The sequence below is a fragment of the Elgaria multicarinata genome, chromosome 4 (assembly GCF_023053635.1).
Source record: "Elgaria multicarinata webbii isolate HBS135686 ecotype San Diego chromosome 4, rElgMul1.1.pri, whole genome shotgun sequence".
Taxonomy (NCBI): domain Eukaryota; kingdom Metazoa; phylum Chordata; class Lepidosauria; order Squamata; family Anguidae; genus Elgaria; species Elgaria multicarinata.
In genome coordinates this window covers 140,910,826-140,928,232 of record NC_086174.1, presented here as the reverse complement: position 1 = coordinate 140,928,232, position 17,407 = coordinate 140,910,826, and positions in this window count along the sequence as shown.

Genomic DNA, 17,407 nt, shown 5'->3' with positions numbered 1-17,407 from the left:
AAGTAATCTGAGAGGGAATGAAGACTACCGAAAGAGCCCTGTGTTTGAGGATCTATCTTGGCCCCTACTATTGACCCACTGCACGGTGACTTTAGGGATGCTTCAACTAGATCTCCACTGTTGCTTTATAGCACTATTGAAGTGCACTGATAACTGTTGGGGCATAATCCACATTCCGTATACCGCTTTTATAGTGTAAGATCCAGCTTTTGATTCCACATCCATAATGATTTGACACAAGGTGTAGATCTAGCCCTCTTTTGAGGTACAAGTGTTCTACTCTATCTGTTTTGGTTTTGTAAGTTTACTGGTAGCTTTGATCACTAGTACATAGATTGGTGCTATGCTTCAGCTGCCAGGACTCTAGCTCTGGGTCTCATCTTGAAAAGCCCCTATGCAGACCCCAGCAGAAGTGTATAGAGCCAGTGGCAGGCTCACTGCTTGGAACAATCCTGCAGAGTAGGGTGACCATATGGAAAGGAGGACAGGGCTCCTATATCTTTAACAGTTGTATAAACAGTTGTATAAAATTCCCCCCAAAAATCCAAAAGAATTCAAATCCTCTTGGTTGACATAATGAAAGATAAATCCTTTGTGTTGGGTTAACTTGATTAAAAAGATTAAAAATCTTAATTAAAAAGATTTTAAAAAGAAGATTAAAAATCTTCTTTTTTATTTTTCTGACTTACAAAAAAAATGTTTAAGAGATGAATGATACATATGTGCTTGTATATTTATATATGCATATATTGTAATAGATCTATATTGTAATAGATATAATAGTATCATTGATTTCCTATGAGAGGAGGAGGGTGGGATAATTATTACTGTTTGTATTTTTATTTCTATTTCTGTTTATTATTTTTGTATGATATATATATATATATATATATATATATATATATATATATATACACACACACATATATACACACACACACACACAGAGTTGTGTAAAAAAAGGGGATTTCAGCAGGTGTCATTTGTATACATGAAGCACCTGGTGAAATTCCCTCTTCATCACAATAGTTAAAGCTGCAGGAGCCCTGCCCTCTTGACCAGATACAGAAGAGGGCAGGATTCCTACAGCTTTAACTGTTGGGATGAAGATGGGATTTCAGCAGGTGCTGCAGACATACAAATGACACCTGCTGAAATCCCTTTTCTATGCAACTGTTAAAGTTACAGGAGCCCTGTCCTCCTTTCCACATGGTCACCCTATTGCAGAGGCACTGATTGTATATACGTGTGCTTCTATATGGGAATTGTCTATGTTGCCTCCACCAGTTGTGTGATCATAGATGCTCTTCTTCAAGCAATGCACATATGGCTTCAACCATGTCAACAGACTTCATGTGCAAACACTGGTTCATATGTTCACCTCCTCCATCATCATCATCATTATTATTATTACTATTACACCATTAATGTGCATTGTACTTTCCAGAGCAACAACAAAAAGACTGCTGTGAGCTTACAATCTAAAATTCGATACAGTTTGAGCAATAGAGAGCAATAATCTCTAGCTTTGTTAATATAAAGACGGCCTAGCTTCACTCTGTTTTCCCCCAATCAAGGAACCTATGTGGTTCACCCAGAATGGAGGACGGTTCTGAATAACAGCTGGATTTTATTGTTTCAAAAATCAACTGTTGCTTCTTTCTTTCTTTCTTTCTTTCTTTCTTTCTTTCTTTCTTTCTTTCTTTCTTCAGTGGTCCTAGGGGCAGTTCCAGGGACCAATCTACATGGAAATGGAATGAGAATCACTCTCTGGCTATATCTGCATTTTCATGAAATCGCTTTGGTCCATCAGGGGCACATGGAGCAAGAAAGGTGGCGTATACATTACCTAAAAGACTCCTTTTCACAGGTCACACAGCACTTGAAAAAAAATCCACCTCGACTTTGGGGTTAGGTGGGCAGAATAGAACTGAACATCATCAACCCTTTTGGTGCTGCTCAGCAAATGAGAGGGGCTTCTTCCTTCCCCCTGTCCATGTTCCCCTGCTCAGGGAAGTTAACTGGAAGCACTGAGTTAAGCTGCTGTACTTTACCCTCCACCTCTCCCCTCTTATCCACCATTGGGATATGGCGAAAGATGAAAAGACACTGTGCTGTTACGAATGGAAAATACAAGCGGCATACTGTGAATGGGTGAGGAGGCTATTCCGCTATTCTGAATGGTTGAAACAATGCAGCTGTACTGCTATGAATGAGAAATACAGGCTGCATACTGTGAATAGGAAATCAGCACTACTGCGATATAGTGAAAGGATGAAACAGCAGGAAGTAGTGCAAAGTGGGAAAGGAAGCCTGTGTCCGAAAGCACCCTACTGCAAATGGGGGGAAAGACGGAATGGAGGGGGAAGGGGGCAGCCCCACCCCTTGACTACATCACTGTCTGGTCACAGCCAGGTCACAGAGACACGGCCAAGATATAACGCGGGGGGAGGGTGGAACAGGGGACATGCTGCAGAACTGTGTGGTAGCCACTAGGGGTGTGCACGGACCCCCCGATCCTCTTCGCGCCCGATCCACAAATTGCAGATCGGGCCCACTCCGCTCCGCCTTGATCCGCCTAGGGGCCACTCCGCTCCGCTGCGGAGCTCCAGCTCCGAATCGGAGCTCCGCAGTGGTGGGGAGTGGCACCAGGTAAGGCCCCCCTCCCTCCTCCCCCTTACCTGTGTCCGTCCTGGCCCATCCCAGCTTCACTAGAGCCCGTGGCTCAACCAGGAACTGTAGGCCCCGATTGCGGCCTACACTTCCTCATTGAGCCGCGAGCTCTAGTGAAGCTGAGATGAGCCGGGATGGACACAGGTAAGACCCCCCTCCCCCTTACCTGGCTCTGCAACTGTGGCCTAGTCTTCCTGGTTGAGTCCTCGGGCTCAGTTGAAGCAGCCGTGGGACCGTGGATGGATGCAGGTAAGGGAGAGGAGGGAGGGGGGTTACCTGGCCCTGCCGCCGTCGCCACATGGGCGGCCGCGACAGCGGCAGGGCCAAGTAAACCCCCCTTACCTTTTTTGCGGAGCTCTGAATCAAGGCGAAGGATCCGCCTTCACCTCAATCCGCTCCGCAACGCTCCGCGGCTCCCCCAATCCTCTTCGCCTCTGCCTTAAGGGGAGACGAAGCCCCCCGAACCGCTCGTGCTACTCCAGTCTGAGGAGAAGCCACATTTAAGGATGCACTAAAGATGCACTAAACGGATTTTCCTGGAAATGTGCCTTTCCCAGAGGGAAACTGCGGGGTTGCTGTGGATTGGCAACAGCATCATCTGTCCCAAACCACCCTGATGTGCTCTCTCTCTGCACTAAATCCGCCATCTTAGATTGGGACCAGGTGAAACCTGAAACTCTTACATCTTCTGGTAGAGCCAATTTTGAACGTCTACAAACCTTCCTCCCCCATTTCATCTTACGATTCTGACCATGCAGACATCGTGACCTTCAACGTCAAGTCAGTCTTTGTTTCAGTCAAGGTTGGCAAACAGTTGAGTTGTTGTTGTCCTAACTTAGAAGGCATGAAACGGCAGAGGGGAAGAGAAATGTTGGTTATGAGCTTTACAACAGAAGTAATACACATCTAAAACATGGGTGGAGGAGGGAGGCATAAGCCCTTGGTTAAAATTCCCTACCTGCACCACTGATCTTAACCTTTGTTGATGTCAACCCACCCTTGGGTGCTTGCTGGAAGTAGAAGCCATGAAATAGCTGAGTACCCAGCTGCCAAGTACCTTGCCTGCTGCTTCTCTGCTCAAATGCTCCTGCCAAGTTCAATTAAAGAGATACTAGAAGTTACTGTGCACACTCAAGGGTGGTGTCCACTTCAGTAACAGAGAGACTGTGCCCACCTGTTCCAGCAAGTGTCCATCTCAATGAGAAAGAGCCCATGGCTGCCAGACTTTCTGTTTCTGTTTGCCTCTGAGAGAAAGATGGAGTCATTGGGCCCATATGCTGCTGCCTGCTTCAGTGAGGGAGACTGGCCATTATGACCTCATGCTGATGCTGCCTGCCTGAAGGAGAGAGAGCGGCCATTTGTGACCTCATGCTGATGTGGCCTACAAGGTTGAAAGACTGTCCATGATGCCTTATGCTGATGCTGCCTGCCTGAAGGAGAGAGGCTGACCTATTTTGCCTCTTGGCATGATCCCAATTTCTGCCACTACATGTGGAAAAATGGCTGCCCACATTTGGCTTATACCCAATTGGGTCAGGAAAAACTGTGAAGAAGATTGAAAGAAGTGTCTGAACTCCCTACAAAACATGATAATAATCAACCATAGTGTGGATTAGGATCAGCATAGAGTTGACTATTAGTCCATGCTGAGTTGACTCAATCATCCCCCCTCCCCCTTCCAGTCCTCCTGCTAGTATCCCATCTGCCATTGCTGCCGAAAAGCTATCCTGCCAGCTGGAATAGAGCGGCAAGCCACTGCTTTGACTGCTCTTGCCTTGCGACTCTGTGGCTGACGAAATAACCAACAGTGGCTGAGGAAATAATCAACTGTGCCCTCCACACAATACGATAACCAATGGCGTTATCTGCACAGCATTGATTATTTGCATTGGTTATTTCAGCCGTTGGTTTAAAAACTCCCTCCGCACAACTCAATAATCTATGGTGGGTTGAATAACCAAACGTCAACTATTTAAACTATCTTGTTGTCTGAACCCAGTCAAACCCAGTAAATATCTCCCGTGAAAGCACCTTCTGAATGTCACTCCACCGTCAGGGGCTCTAAGAGTGCTTTCTATGGCCACGTTTGCTTTCTAGACAGGCGCAGCGGTTCAAAGAGCAAGGCTTGTGCTGCATTGTATTGTAGTGGGTTGCATAAAGAATGCTTTCATTTTAAGTGAAGGGGTTGCTTCAAACATGCTTTATTACCTCTGAGCCAACGTGGTTTCAATTTAAGACCCTATTAATCTAGTGTACTTTAGAAATAGAGGCTTCATGTTGGACATTGTAATAACATCACTTTTCAAAGGCAAGAGATTGGCTGGATAATTCTTTCCAAAATCACGCCTGCCAGATGCAAATGTTTGGAGCGACCGATGTCCTTTGTTGGCCTTATTTGTTTCCTTATTAAGCCTATTCTTAGGAGTGTGACATTCCGCAAGCGCACTGGAATCCTAGTGTTCACACAACGAATGTGTAAAAAATTGAGAAAATGGCAGCATGCAGAAGTGAATGCATTTCTCCAGTTATTGTTATTATTGAATGCTGGCTGTCCTTCTAAACTAGTTCATACATTCTCCCCTCCCTTCAAGGCATTCACGGCCATCTGTTTGATGGCTGAGTGCATGTATGCAATCTGCAACTGCTCATCTGGATTTGCTCATCTCTTTCTTCCACACCCCCAAATCTCTTGCCTGGCTCCAGTCCCTGGGTGCAACATTCTCCTCCCAATTCTGCCCCCCCCTCCCATGGTTCCACACTCCTAGTAAATATTATACATAACTAGCTTGACTCGTGCAGAGCATATGCTCGCTAAAACTTTCTTGTTCAGTATCATAATTTCAGGCTTTTCTGCCAGTGCCCGGAAAAAATGGGCATGAGGCCAACCCGGAGTTCATTGGATTCCCCCCTCTCCCAGCCACTACTTCATCCCCCACTCACCTGCCCATTGACCTGTGGGACTTACCTGAGGCCTCCACACGCTGGCAAGCCACCTGGAAGAATTTCCAGCCCCAACCACACAGCAGCAATACCGCACGGCTTCAGGGAGAAGAAGCAGTGAAGCAGAGCCATGAAGACAGACCCCTGGTGAATGCCTGACAGGGCAGAGTACGCTCTTCTCCTGTTTAGTGATGGTGTCGATGTTTGTAATTACCTGGCTGGGTATATGCATTTGTCAACCCAGTAATGCGTAGCTTGTTTACAAATTGAGTGCTATTCCCAAAAATCATTTCTTGGTTTTGGAATGCTAAATGAGATCCCGCACATGCATACTCAGCGTTCAACAGAAGAGGCACCCTAAGTCAGCTTTGTAGGTGGGAGCAGAGACATTCTTTAACTCTTTCCTTGTGGTGAAACTCTGGTTAATGTGCTATGAAACGAGCATGCAGTTTAGAAAACAATACCATGAGGTGTACAGTAATAAACTAATCACATCGACAAGGCCCATTCTGCCATGCCCGGCAAAGCCTGGGCATGGGGAGGGATTTGTGGGCGGAGCAGGGAAGAGACGTGGCTATCCTGCATTGGCAGGATTTCGCGCAACTAGGGCTGGGAGGGGTTTCAGGCCTATAAAAGCAGGACTCTCACCCCTCCAAGCCCTCTTGCTTCTGCGGCTCCCTCCCTCCCTCCCTGTAGGCAGTGTGAATTGGTTGGTTGCCAATAGGGGGCCGAGTAGGAACTTTTTGCTCACGTTCTGAATTGGACGTGAGTTGTTTCGCCTACTCCACACTGTAAGACAGCGGGGGAGTATAACTAGGTCAATTTGGCTGTGAGCTAATTTGGTCACCTAATTCCAGCAGGTAGGGAAGGGCATCCAGAGGGAATACAATGGCGAGCATCCAAGGCACTGTTACAGTGAGAGGTGATTCCCGAGGGCTCCCAGTGTTGAGCCTTGTGGCCAGGCTGGGGGATAAGGACCACCTTTGAGGCCGACCTCTCTCACCCACCTTGGGCCTGGGGGGCATGGGTTGGGGGTGACAAGGGAAGGTCTCCCTACCCCTCGTAGGGGATGGACAGCAGGGCGGCGAAACTGAGCGCCACCCGCTGGGCCTGGAAAGCTCGCCCGTTACTTAGTGAGGCCTGAATGCAGGCCTGGCTGGATGCCCGATAGGAACCCTTTTTGCAGATCTTGAATAAAAGTGGCCCAGTTTAAATCCAGCACCTGTGTCGTCTCTTATTTCTTGCGCCCGCCCCACAATTACAGTTCCCAGGGGGCAATGTGATAATGTGCAAGCATACGGCGCTATCCAGGTGCATGCACCAACATTATAAGCTGGTAGAGAATATCTGTGATTCAGGTGAGCCTTCCCCCAAATGCTTACTGGGAAAGCGTGTCAATACTAGGCCAATTCCATTCTGAGCAGAAGGGAGATCTCCTCTGACACATGGATGACAAAACAACAGCCCCATATCCTGTCATTCTCAAATTGTGCCATTTAATTTGAGGGTTTGGTGCATCAGATATTCTTTTAATATGTTTTATTTATTTATTTATTTATTTATTTATTTATTTATTTATTATTGCATTTATATCCCACCTTTTTTCCTCCAAGGAACCCAAGGCGGTGTACATAATCCTCCTCCTCTCCATTTTATCCTCACAACAACAACCCTGTGAGGTGGGTTGGGCTGAGAGAGTGTGACTGGCCCAAAGTCCCCCAGTGGGTTTCCATGGCTGAGTGGGGACTAGAACCCGGATCTCCCGACTCCCAGTCCAAAACTTTAGCCACTACATCACACTGATGGTGATTTCTTCTTGGGAAGGTTCAAGTACATACCTAGAACTGTCAAAACAAGTTTGGTAATCCTTTTTTTAAAAAAGAACCTTAGACAGATGTGCATACAAGCATAGTCAATGTGCAGCAGATTGAAGCAGAACCAAATCCTGTGGATATTTTTGGGGTGTAGAGCATAAAGTACAATGTGGTGGTAAAATGGTGGTGCTACTATAGAGCTGTCACTTTTATATGGCATTACAATTGTCCGGCAATGTCACTATGATCCAGTTTGTTCAATTAAACAACCCATGCTTTGTTAATCGTGGGTTATTTGGGAGTGTGTGTGCTGGCTTCTGACCACTTCCTCACTCCCGCTTTGGTAAACAACCTGGGGTTCGTCTCCATGTCATTCAAACCAGGAATTCTGGACTGTTTAGGGAGAAACAACCCAGTGTTTTAACCCAAGAATAAACCATGGGTTAAAACTCTAGGTTGGTTCTCCCTCAACAACCAAGATTTCCAGATTCAGATGTCATGGAGAACAACCCAGGAATGAGGTGTTCCTTGACTGTTTAGCAAAGCAAAAGTGGGCAAGCAGTTGGAGGCCTGCATGCTCACTCCAACACATTCCAAAACAACCCATGGTTAACAAACCATGGGTTAATTAATTGTGCGAACCAGGACAAAGTTTTGGCTGGCCTTCTCTGTGACTTCATGATCACAAACCGTACCAGAAATTGAGTGTACAACAAGACTTTGTGGACAGAAGTGTGACACTTGTGCTTTTTGCTTGGCAGAAACTGTTAGTTCAAAACATCGCTGCAGTGTGATAATCTTATGCAGACAGCACATTTACCTCTGGGGTGGTCAACAGCACCATGCCATGAAGGTGATATCAGTGTGCCTTGAAAGTATCAGATGGTTTCCTCTTTGCTTATAGTGTTTGTTTTTCTCTAAAACATATTTGCTGACCATATCCTTTCTGCACAGTTTACAATTACACGGCCTCTTCCAGTCATCCTGAACTGGAAAGTTTACAAATCGATAAATAACCCTAACTCCCTCTCACTCCTTAAAATATCAACTCCTTAAGAAAGGGGAGAACTTCCTCATTTCTACAGGAAATGATGGCCTCAAAGTTCCAAAGTAGCAGCTAAATAAATGAGAGCATACTTACTGACTATAAAAGGCCTACTGACCAGGGCAACAATATTGCTTCAGTACTAAGCTGGTAAATGCAATCTCACATTAAAGCTCTGCAAACAAACTAATAAGAAACATTTTCAGCAAAGTAGCCAAAAGGCCTTTGATCTCTTCCTTTCTGGTAGATGCCAACATCAACATTACTGATTTTATGCTATATTGATTGCTCTTTATGTGGGTTAATAATGTTGAGGTTATTCCAATGCTTCTCTTCCCCCCCCCCCCACTTCTTCAGAACTTTCTCAAATAAGTTCCTTTATAGAACAGGGCTGTATTGAAGACCCTTGAATTTGCATCACCCATGTAAAAGCATGCAGTTTGTATTCCATGGACATCTTGTGAGTTAGAAGTTCACCTTGAAATATTTGGATGGCTTATCTACTATGTTTTTATAGCAGCAGTTATACATTTAAATCATTATTTGTTTGCACATATATTAGATATGCAAAATGAAATGAAAACATAGGCCTCTGAAGTATTTGAATCTTAGGTCTAGTTCTCACTGACTTGTAGACTTATGTCAGACTACATGAGGGAGCGCACATAGAATCATAGAATCATAGAATAGCAGAGTTGGAAGGGGCCTACAAGGCCATCGAGTCCAACCCCTGCTCAATGCAGGAATCCACACTAAAGCATCCCTGACAGATGGTTGTCCAGCTGCCTCTTGAAGGCCTCTAGTGTGGGAGAGCCCACAACCTCCCTAGGGAACTGGTTCCATTGTCATACTGCTCTAACAGTCAGGAAGTTTTTCCTGATGTCCAGCCAGAATCTGACTTCCTTTAACTTGAGCCCGTTATTTCATGTCCTGCATTCTGGGAAGATTGAGAAGAGATCCTGGCCCTCCTCTGTGTGACAACCTTTTGAGTATTTGAAGAGTGCTATCATGTCTCTCCTCAATCTTCTCTTCTCCAGGCTAAACATGCCCAGTTGTTTCAATCTCTCTTCATAGGGCTTTGTTTCCAGACCCCTGAACATCCTGGTTGCCCTCCTCTGAACACGCTCCTGCTTGTCTGAATCCTTCATGAAGTGTGGTGCCCAGAACTGGACGCAAAACTCTAGATGAGGCCTAACCAGGGCCGAATAGAGAGGAACCAGTACCTCATGCGATTTGGAAGCTATACTTCTATTAATGCAGCCCCAAATAGCATTTGCCTTTCTTGCAGCCATATCACACAGTTGGCTCATATTTAGCTTGTGATCTACAACAATTCCAAGATCACTAAATGTTCTTCCACAGCCCCTTCAACCCCACCCCAACCCCTATCAAAAACTCATGCCTAGTCATTAAAAAATAGATGCAAGGTAGAAGGCTAGGCTAGAACTGTTTTACCTCACTTTTCTACGTGGAACGATATGATTTTGTATGAAGCATTCAAATATGTGAGCTCCCATCTGCAATCTGGTCTAGTCTAGACCAGGGATAGGCCTATGGACCACATGGCATGACCAGCTGCCCAATCCTCTTGTGCAGCCCTTACACTGCTGAACTTAACAGTGCAGCAGTAAAAACAAACATTGCTGCTGAAATTCAGTGGAATCCCGTGACAGGGTCTTAGGCCTTAAGGTTTATCCCAGGATTGTCTCAGAGTCGTCCCTGCCTGCTCCCGGGATATCCTGTGTGTCATTTACATGAACAGGGATGATCCCGGGATAAACCTTAGGTCTAGCTAAGGCCTTAGAAAGTCCAAATTTAGCTTGTCTTCCTACTGCCTTTTTTTTAATGTCAGTACTGTGTAGTTGAATTCAGCAGCAAGGTGGTGGTGGCAGGAGCGTGGACCACAGTGAGGGGCTGTGGAGGGGGGGTGGAAAGTGGCTCATCTAGACCCAGGCCTACCATCTCAGAATGGCCAAAGAGGCATAGTGATAATAAGGAAACAAAGTGATTGCCAATGGGCTTGTCTAGACCTCCCAGCATTCCGAGAGGGAGGGGGAGGATCTTGCGGTATTCTGCTCACAAGATCCTCCCCCTCAGTCCACACGTGGTGCGCATTGCGCAACATCCCAGGAGGAAGGAGGACATCTTTGATAGTACTGAAAATAAATCTCTTGACAATGAAGAACATGAGACCCATATAAGAAACGTTGCCCTCATTTGATAGCTTCCATTTGCTTTTTGTGACATCAGTATGTAGCTACATCTGTTTGACAACACATCCAATACCTGAACAATGACTGGCTGGACCAGGAATATAATTATTATAGGACTTGTATAGAGCTTTAGAGTGTTTCATGTACATTATCATGTTGTAATTCGTACAGCCCTGTAAAGTAGCTTGGTATTATTATCCCAGTGTTGCAGATGGGACCCAGGGGACAAGGGTTGAGAGTGGCTTGCCCAAGGGTGACGGAGCTGATGTTTGAACCAGGGACCTCCTGGGGCTGAGCCGCTATGCTCTGCATCAGAATGAAACCACTAAAAACAAAACGCACTGAAGCAGTAGAAGCAGAGCAGAGCAAAGTTGGGAAGAGCTGGCAGGGAGAACCCCCTCCCAAGCCACTACCTTTGAGGTAAAAGGAGAACTTTTGGCCCAGCCCTACCTTAGGCCTATATGTTCTTTTACGCTTTCTACACCTACTTCAAAACCAGGGGTGGAAAAATTGGTCACATCCGTATTGAACCAATGCCATGCATTATATCTTCTGGCGCTCACGTCTCAGATGTTTGGGAAGCAGCACAACCTATGCTCAGGAGAGACAATATCTGAACTAGAGAACTGGGCTTTGGATTCCTGCTTAGCTGTGCAGCAGATATTTCACTCTGTCTCAGTTTCTCATCTGTAGAATGGAAATAACTATCTGTTTTACAGAGTGGTTTACATAATCATGATAAGATTATAAAGCAGTCTGTGCTATGTCAGATATTAATGTCTGTCTACTCCAATATAAGCTGCTCACAATTATGGGTAATAAGCTTATGGTTGGATACTTGGAATGGAGAGTCTTTGATGTATGTTTTGTAAATTGCTCTCTTTGAACTGTGAATTCTCTCATATCATAAAGTAGGCCTGACATAAGCAAGTTTCAGAAAGTTTTGCAGACGGCAAAACCTAAAGACAGGCTTCCGCTCCTGTGTCATGGCTCTTTTCCCCCTTTGACAAAATCTGAGGGCTGTAGTTGTTCCTCTGACATACTTTTGCAAACTTAGGGGATAGAATTTCTAAAGACCTAAAACACAGACACCTCTCTTCAAATCACTTAATTGCTTTCATCCAAGGAACATTTTAATTCAAGGCGAGTGTTCAGTAAGAACTTTATGGAAATAGACATAATACCCCTTAGGGTCCATTGTGTGTTACCTTTCCCCCTTCTCAGATAAATAGAAACAAGGCATTTTAAAAAAAGGCTACTCCTTAGAGGAGACATCTAAGCATTATGAATAAAGCACTTTCACAGGACTACTAGTTGTTGCCTGTGTGCATGAGATAACGTGCCAGCAGCTCAAGTTGACAAGTAATCTCTGATCTACACTCAATCTTTCAGGAAGGTGCTTTTATCCTGTCTTTCCTCAGATTTCGTCTCCCTCCTTCCCTCAGCTCAAAATGAATTGCACACTGTGGTGACGATGTATTTGATCATGATTTATAGGGCCTTGCCTAATTCATTTAGAACTCAAGCCCTTGGGATACGGGTGTTGTGGACAGGAAAGAACGTAGGTCCTTAAAAGCTTGTAGATAATCAAATTCTTCCTGTAGCCAACTTGAATAAAGGCTGGGTAGGGGAGAAGAGGCAGGTAGTAAGTAACAGCCATGGCAAAGCAGTCCAGAAACAAAATAAAACAATTACTCCAGAGTGTGTTTACATCAGTGTAGCTCTGCAAGTGATGTTACTTACGTAGAAGCACAAAAAGGGATTGGGATTTTGTTGTTACTGTAATTGGTTTTATGCATGGCTTGGAGAAAGCTGATGGGGGGGGGTCTGCCTCCTCACCCCACTCCACCCCACCCATAGTACTAGAGCTCAGGGTCACCCAATGAACTTGATTGGCAAGAGATTCAGGAAAGACAAAAGAAAGGTACTTTCTTAAAGAATTTGCTGTCATTAGATGTGGGGATGATAACTGGCTTAGATAGTTTATACAGGGTGGCCATGTGTTCTGTGTTCATATAGAGTGGCCAAGTGTCCTCTATTTGAAGGGCAATCAGAGGATAGTCCTCTATTTGAAGATGTCTTCTATTCAACTGCCTGTCGAGTCCAAGAGTTGGATCCAGACTTAGTAATAATAAGAGAGAACCCATGTAAATCAATGGGCAAGTTAGTCATGACTAAATCTAGATCCAATCCGAAGTCCAGTTTTAAGTAAAAAAACATTAAAAGGGTGAGCTGGGAGGGGCCTTGACATTGCCTGTCAAGAGTTAGCACCTGGGCTGCAGACTGAGCAGTCACGTAGGTCATCTGGTTGCAGTCTTCTTTCTATTTAAATTGTGTTAACTATTTCTAAATGTGCAGCATGTGCACATTTTATGGAAGTCTTTGTTTTCTTTTGGGGGGATGCTGAAGTGGCCCCCTAGACTGGTGGCTGGGGTTTCAACAAATTCCTGGAGACTATCAACAGCTAATGGCTATGTTAGCTAAATGGGACCTCCCGATTCAGAGACAGTCTCCCTTTGAATGCCATTGCTGGGGGGCAAAGAAAGAGGAAGGGCTATTGCCTACACATGAGCTTTTAAGGAGCATCTGGCTGGCCATTGTTGAAAACAGAATTCTGGACTACATGGAAACTTTGGCTGATCCATCAGAGCTTGTCTTACATTTTTACACATGCTTGTCTAACTCAAAAACTTAACACAACACACACACAAACACACACACAAACACACTCCATCCACACAACACAATAACCCATGGTGGGTTAAATAACCAACCGTTGGCTATTTAAACCACCATTGTTTACCGTCACACACACAAAGTTAGAATAATACTTATGGAATATATGTGTTGAATATACACTGTGAACATAATAAACCTGGCAACAATTTCCTACAATCCACTGTTTGACAGAACATTTTGTTCATAGATGGAAACATATGTTGGAAACATACAGTTGTTGAATTCACAGGCCATGTTTCAGTGTACTCAAGATGCTGAAGTCACTGGCCATGACTTTTTGGCCTAATCTACACCAAGCAGGGTATTGCACTATGAAAACGGTATGACAGAGGTATATAAAAGGCAGGAGCCACAGCAAGCAGAATATAGTGGTATGAAAGTGGCATAGGGTATGTGTCAATGGGCCCCAACAGTTGCCAGCGCCCTTCATTACCGCTACAAAGCAGTAGTGTGGCTCCTGCCTTTTATATATTGCTTTCAGACTGCTTTCATAGTGCAGAGTCCTGCTTGGTGTAGATGAGGCCTTGGTCTTCTTCAGCATCTTGAGCATGCTGGAACAATGTCAGTAACAGAACTTCCTTGACAATCTTTGTTCACAATTAGCTTTCTTCAACAGAAACGTATGCACTTCTTTGGCTGAAGTGAGTGCTCTTCCCCTTGCCCCACTTCAGGCAGGACTTACACTTTTTAAATGGACATCTTTCCTAGCCTCCTTGACTCTGTTCATTAGCCATACTCAGGGCCGGCACTACCATTAGGCCAACAGGGCAGCCGCCTAGGACGCAGACCTGAGAGGGGCGCAGTACTGCCCTTTAAGGGTCACAGTTTTATACAAATTAGCTATTTTAAGAAAAAACATAATAAAAGGAAAATATAAGAGTTCAGAAATTCTTCGAACAGCTGAATTGAAGTTGGCATTTGGGGCCGGGGTGCAAGTAGCTCGCCTTGCTTAGGGTGCAAAATAGTCTGGCACCAGCCCTGGCCATACTAGCAATCTTTTGGAAGCATTTCTTCCTCTCCTAATCTGCAATATGTGTCCTTTATTGTAGCTTTAAATAACCCCCTACCATCTTATATATGAAATTGAATGTGACCATGTTGATTTAATTTGCACATACGTATGTTGGTTTAGACAGCAGCCCTCCAAACATACAAATTATGGACCAATTTTGCAAGCTCAAATTGAATGTGCAGCCATCTCAGTGCACACCTTGATTCTGGTTCTGCTGTGAAAACAAGCATGTTAAGGGTCTCTGTTAATTTGATGGTCTAGTATTTTAACCATGAGCCTATGAATTTGGTGCACATAATCTTTACAGTGGTTTCAGACGTACACTTAAAAACCATGTTAGCCCTGATCATGTTGCCCTAGTTGTAACCTAACATTAGTAGCTCAGTGGTAAAGCCCATGGCTTGTATTTCATGCTCATGTTCCTAGGTGCAATCCTTGCTGTCCAACTAAATGGATCTCTGCTGGAAGGGGCTGGAAAAGATCTCAGCTCGAGACCTTGGACAGCCATTGCCCAAATAGAATAACACCTGCCTTCTCCAACCTGATGCCCTCTGGATGTGCTGGAATACACCCCCATTACCTCCAGCCAGTGTGGGCAATGCCATGCTGACTGGGGGTGATGGGAGTGGTAGTCTAAACCATTTGGAGGGCACCAGGTTAGGAAAGACTGGAGTTGACAGTACCAAGGTAGATGGTCAAATGGTCTGGCTCAGTATATTCTCTTAGTTAGAAGGTAATGCAGTAGGCATTACATAGCCTTCGATTTGATGCGGAAATGTCTTAAATGAACGTCGCATCCCAAGGGAATAACAAAGGCTTCTTCCCAATGTTAGTCTAACTAAGTTCCATTCTATGTAATATGCTTACAGTAGGTAGGACTTACATTGGGTGCAACTCCGGCCTTAGCTAGACCTAAGGATTATCCCAGGCAAATGGAGGGGTCGGCCCTGCCTGCTCCCGGGATCCCCTGTGTGTCATTTAGATGCACAGGGATGATCCCAGGACAATCCCGGGATATAGGCCTGGTCTAGCCACGGCCTCCAAAACCCGTGGCAACGAAGGAACACCATATAAACAGCATAAATGGGCTGCTTGCATTGCTCTGAGTTCAATTTCACCTGTGACTTGACCTCAGTCTAGATTCCAGCAATCATTTTGGTACCTTCAATATCTCTTTTTCTGAGTGTACATATTGAACTAAGGCATATATCCAAAAAATAAAAAATCAAACAATGTTGCTACACAGCACAAATACTTCTTGTGAGGTTTGGAAAAGGTGGGCTGTTGTTTCCTCTTAGCAGTCACTTTTTTTAAAGGTCCCCGATTTTCAGCTTTTAGCCAATTTTTACCACCCACATTTATACTTATGAGTTCTTGGGTGGGTGGGAACCCCTTTCAGAACAATTTAATGACAATTCGGCATAATAACTTCCTACATTTTAAAAAATAATTTCTCTGTGATGGATTTGGCACTGGAAGTAACAAAGCAGAAGTCATTTCCTTGGGGGTATTGTCAAAATGAAAACAGAGCGCTCACAGATCTAAATGCTTTGATTCAGAGACTTCCCTTGTATCATCAATTGACAGCTTAGTAAGGTATCAAGCCGTGTCTGCTGACTTGAAACGGGGTTTGTCAAATGTGATGTGGTTTAGGACATTTCAAAGGAGAGAGGAAAATCACTGTAGTAACATTAGTAAAAGCTTACATGATGTAAGGAAATAGAATAACATTCGTGCTGAGGATGAACAGAGATGGGAAATAGAACTTACTGCATCTGCTCAGATTAATGGAAGTGACATTAGCAACCCAGTCCTATGCAGGCCTGGACTTACTTAAGCCCATAGAAACCTGAAACCAACCAAATATTTCAAAACTTTGCTTTGAGCATTTAGCAAATATTTCTTATAGTTGATTGTGCTGTTTTAAGAAAATATTACATGCCACCTTATTTCTTCACTGACAACTCTAGTTTTCTTCTTGACAATGGGTTAGGTTAAATTGAGGGTTGCTTCTCTCTGTTTTGCCTGAAAAACAAAGAAACGCTCAGACTTAGGTGTTGCACCTATGTGTACAGAACTCTGAAAATGCCGTGTTGGAAAATATTTTCTCAGGAATAAACAACGTATGACTTCCTAGAGCTATGTCTGGAATGTTACCCTTTGTGTGCCTTCAGAATGAGGCGCCATATCCATGATAAATCTAAAATATGAGTTGTTTCATTAACATGTAAACAACATGAGGGGCTTTGTAAATGCTGCTTTTATGGCAAAACTGCGCCAAGCTACGTCTCAGGAATATCACAAACAGTTTCCAGAAATCTATTTTGTCATTTATGGGGCATTTCAGTTGTCCATCCAGTCAAAGCCATTGGCCCTATAGATTCCTGACACCCATACTTAAGTGCAGTCTTTGAACTTCTCTGCGTTTTTTTGTTTTTTTAAAAAAAATCCCTCTGGCTTGCCAGGGCTTTCGCTTCCACTTTCATTCTGGGATCGCAATTGGCTCAATTACATGGGCAGCCACACGTGACCATGTGATTTGAATTGGATATTTCCTCCCCCTGTGTGCGCCATTCACTTCCATTGAGACAGCGCCATCTAGTGGCAGAATTATTGCGCAAAGCTGAGTTTACACATTGGAAAATCCTGCTTTTTCCAGATAGTACCATATTATCTGTGGTTCTTTTAAAAGCATAGGACTGAATAGGATTCAGCTGTTAATGTCTCTTTCATTAATATGAACAGATGCTTTTTTCCATCTCTGTTCATCCTCAACATGAATGTTATTCTATTTCCTCACACCATGTAAGCTTTTATTATTGTTATTACAGTGATTTTCCGGTGGGATAAGGGCAGGAGACATCCTGGGTTGTTGATAATGTCATGTAATAGACACACAGAATTCCATGAGTGACCAATCATGAGCATGTAATAAATCGTTTAGAGGAGCCCAATGTCTCCCACTGTCATG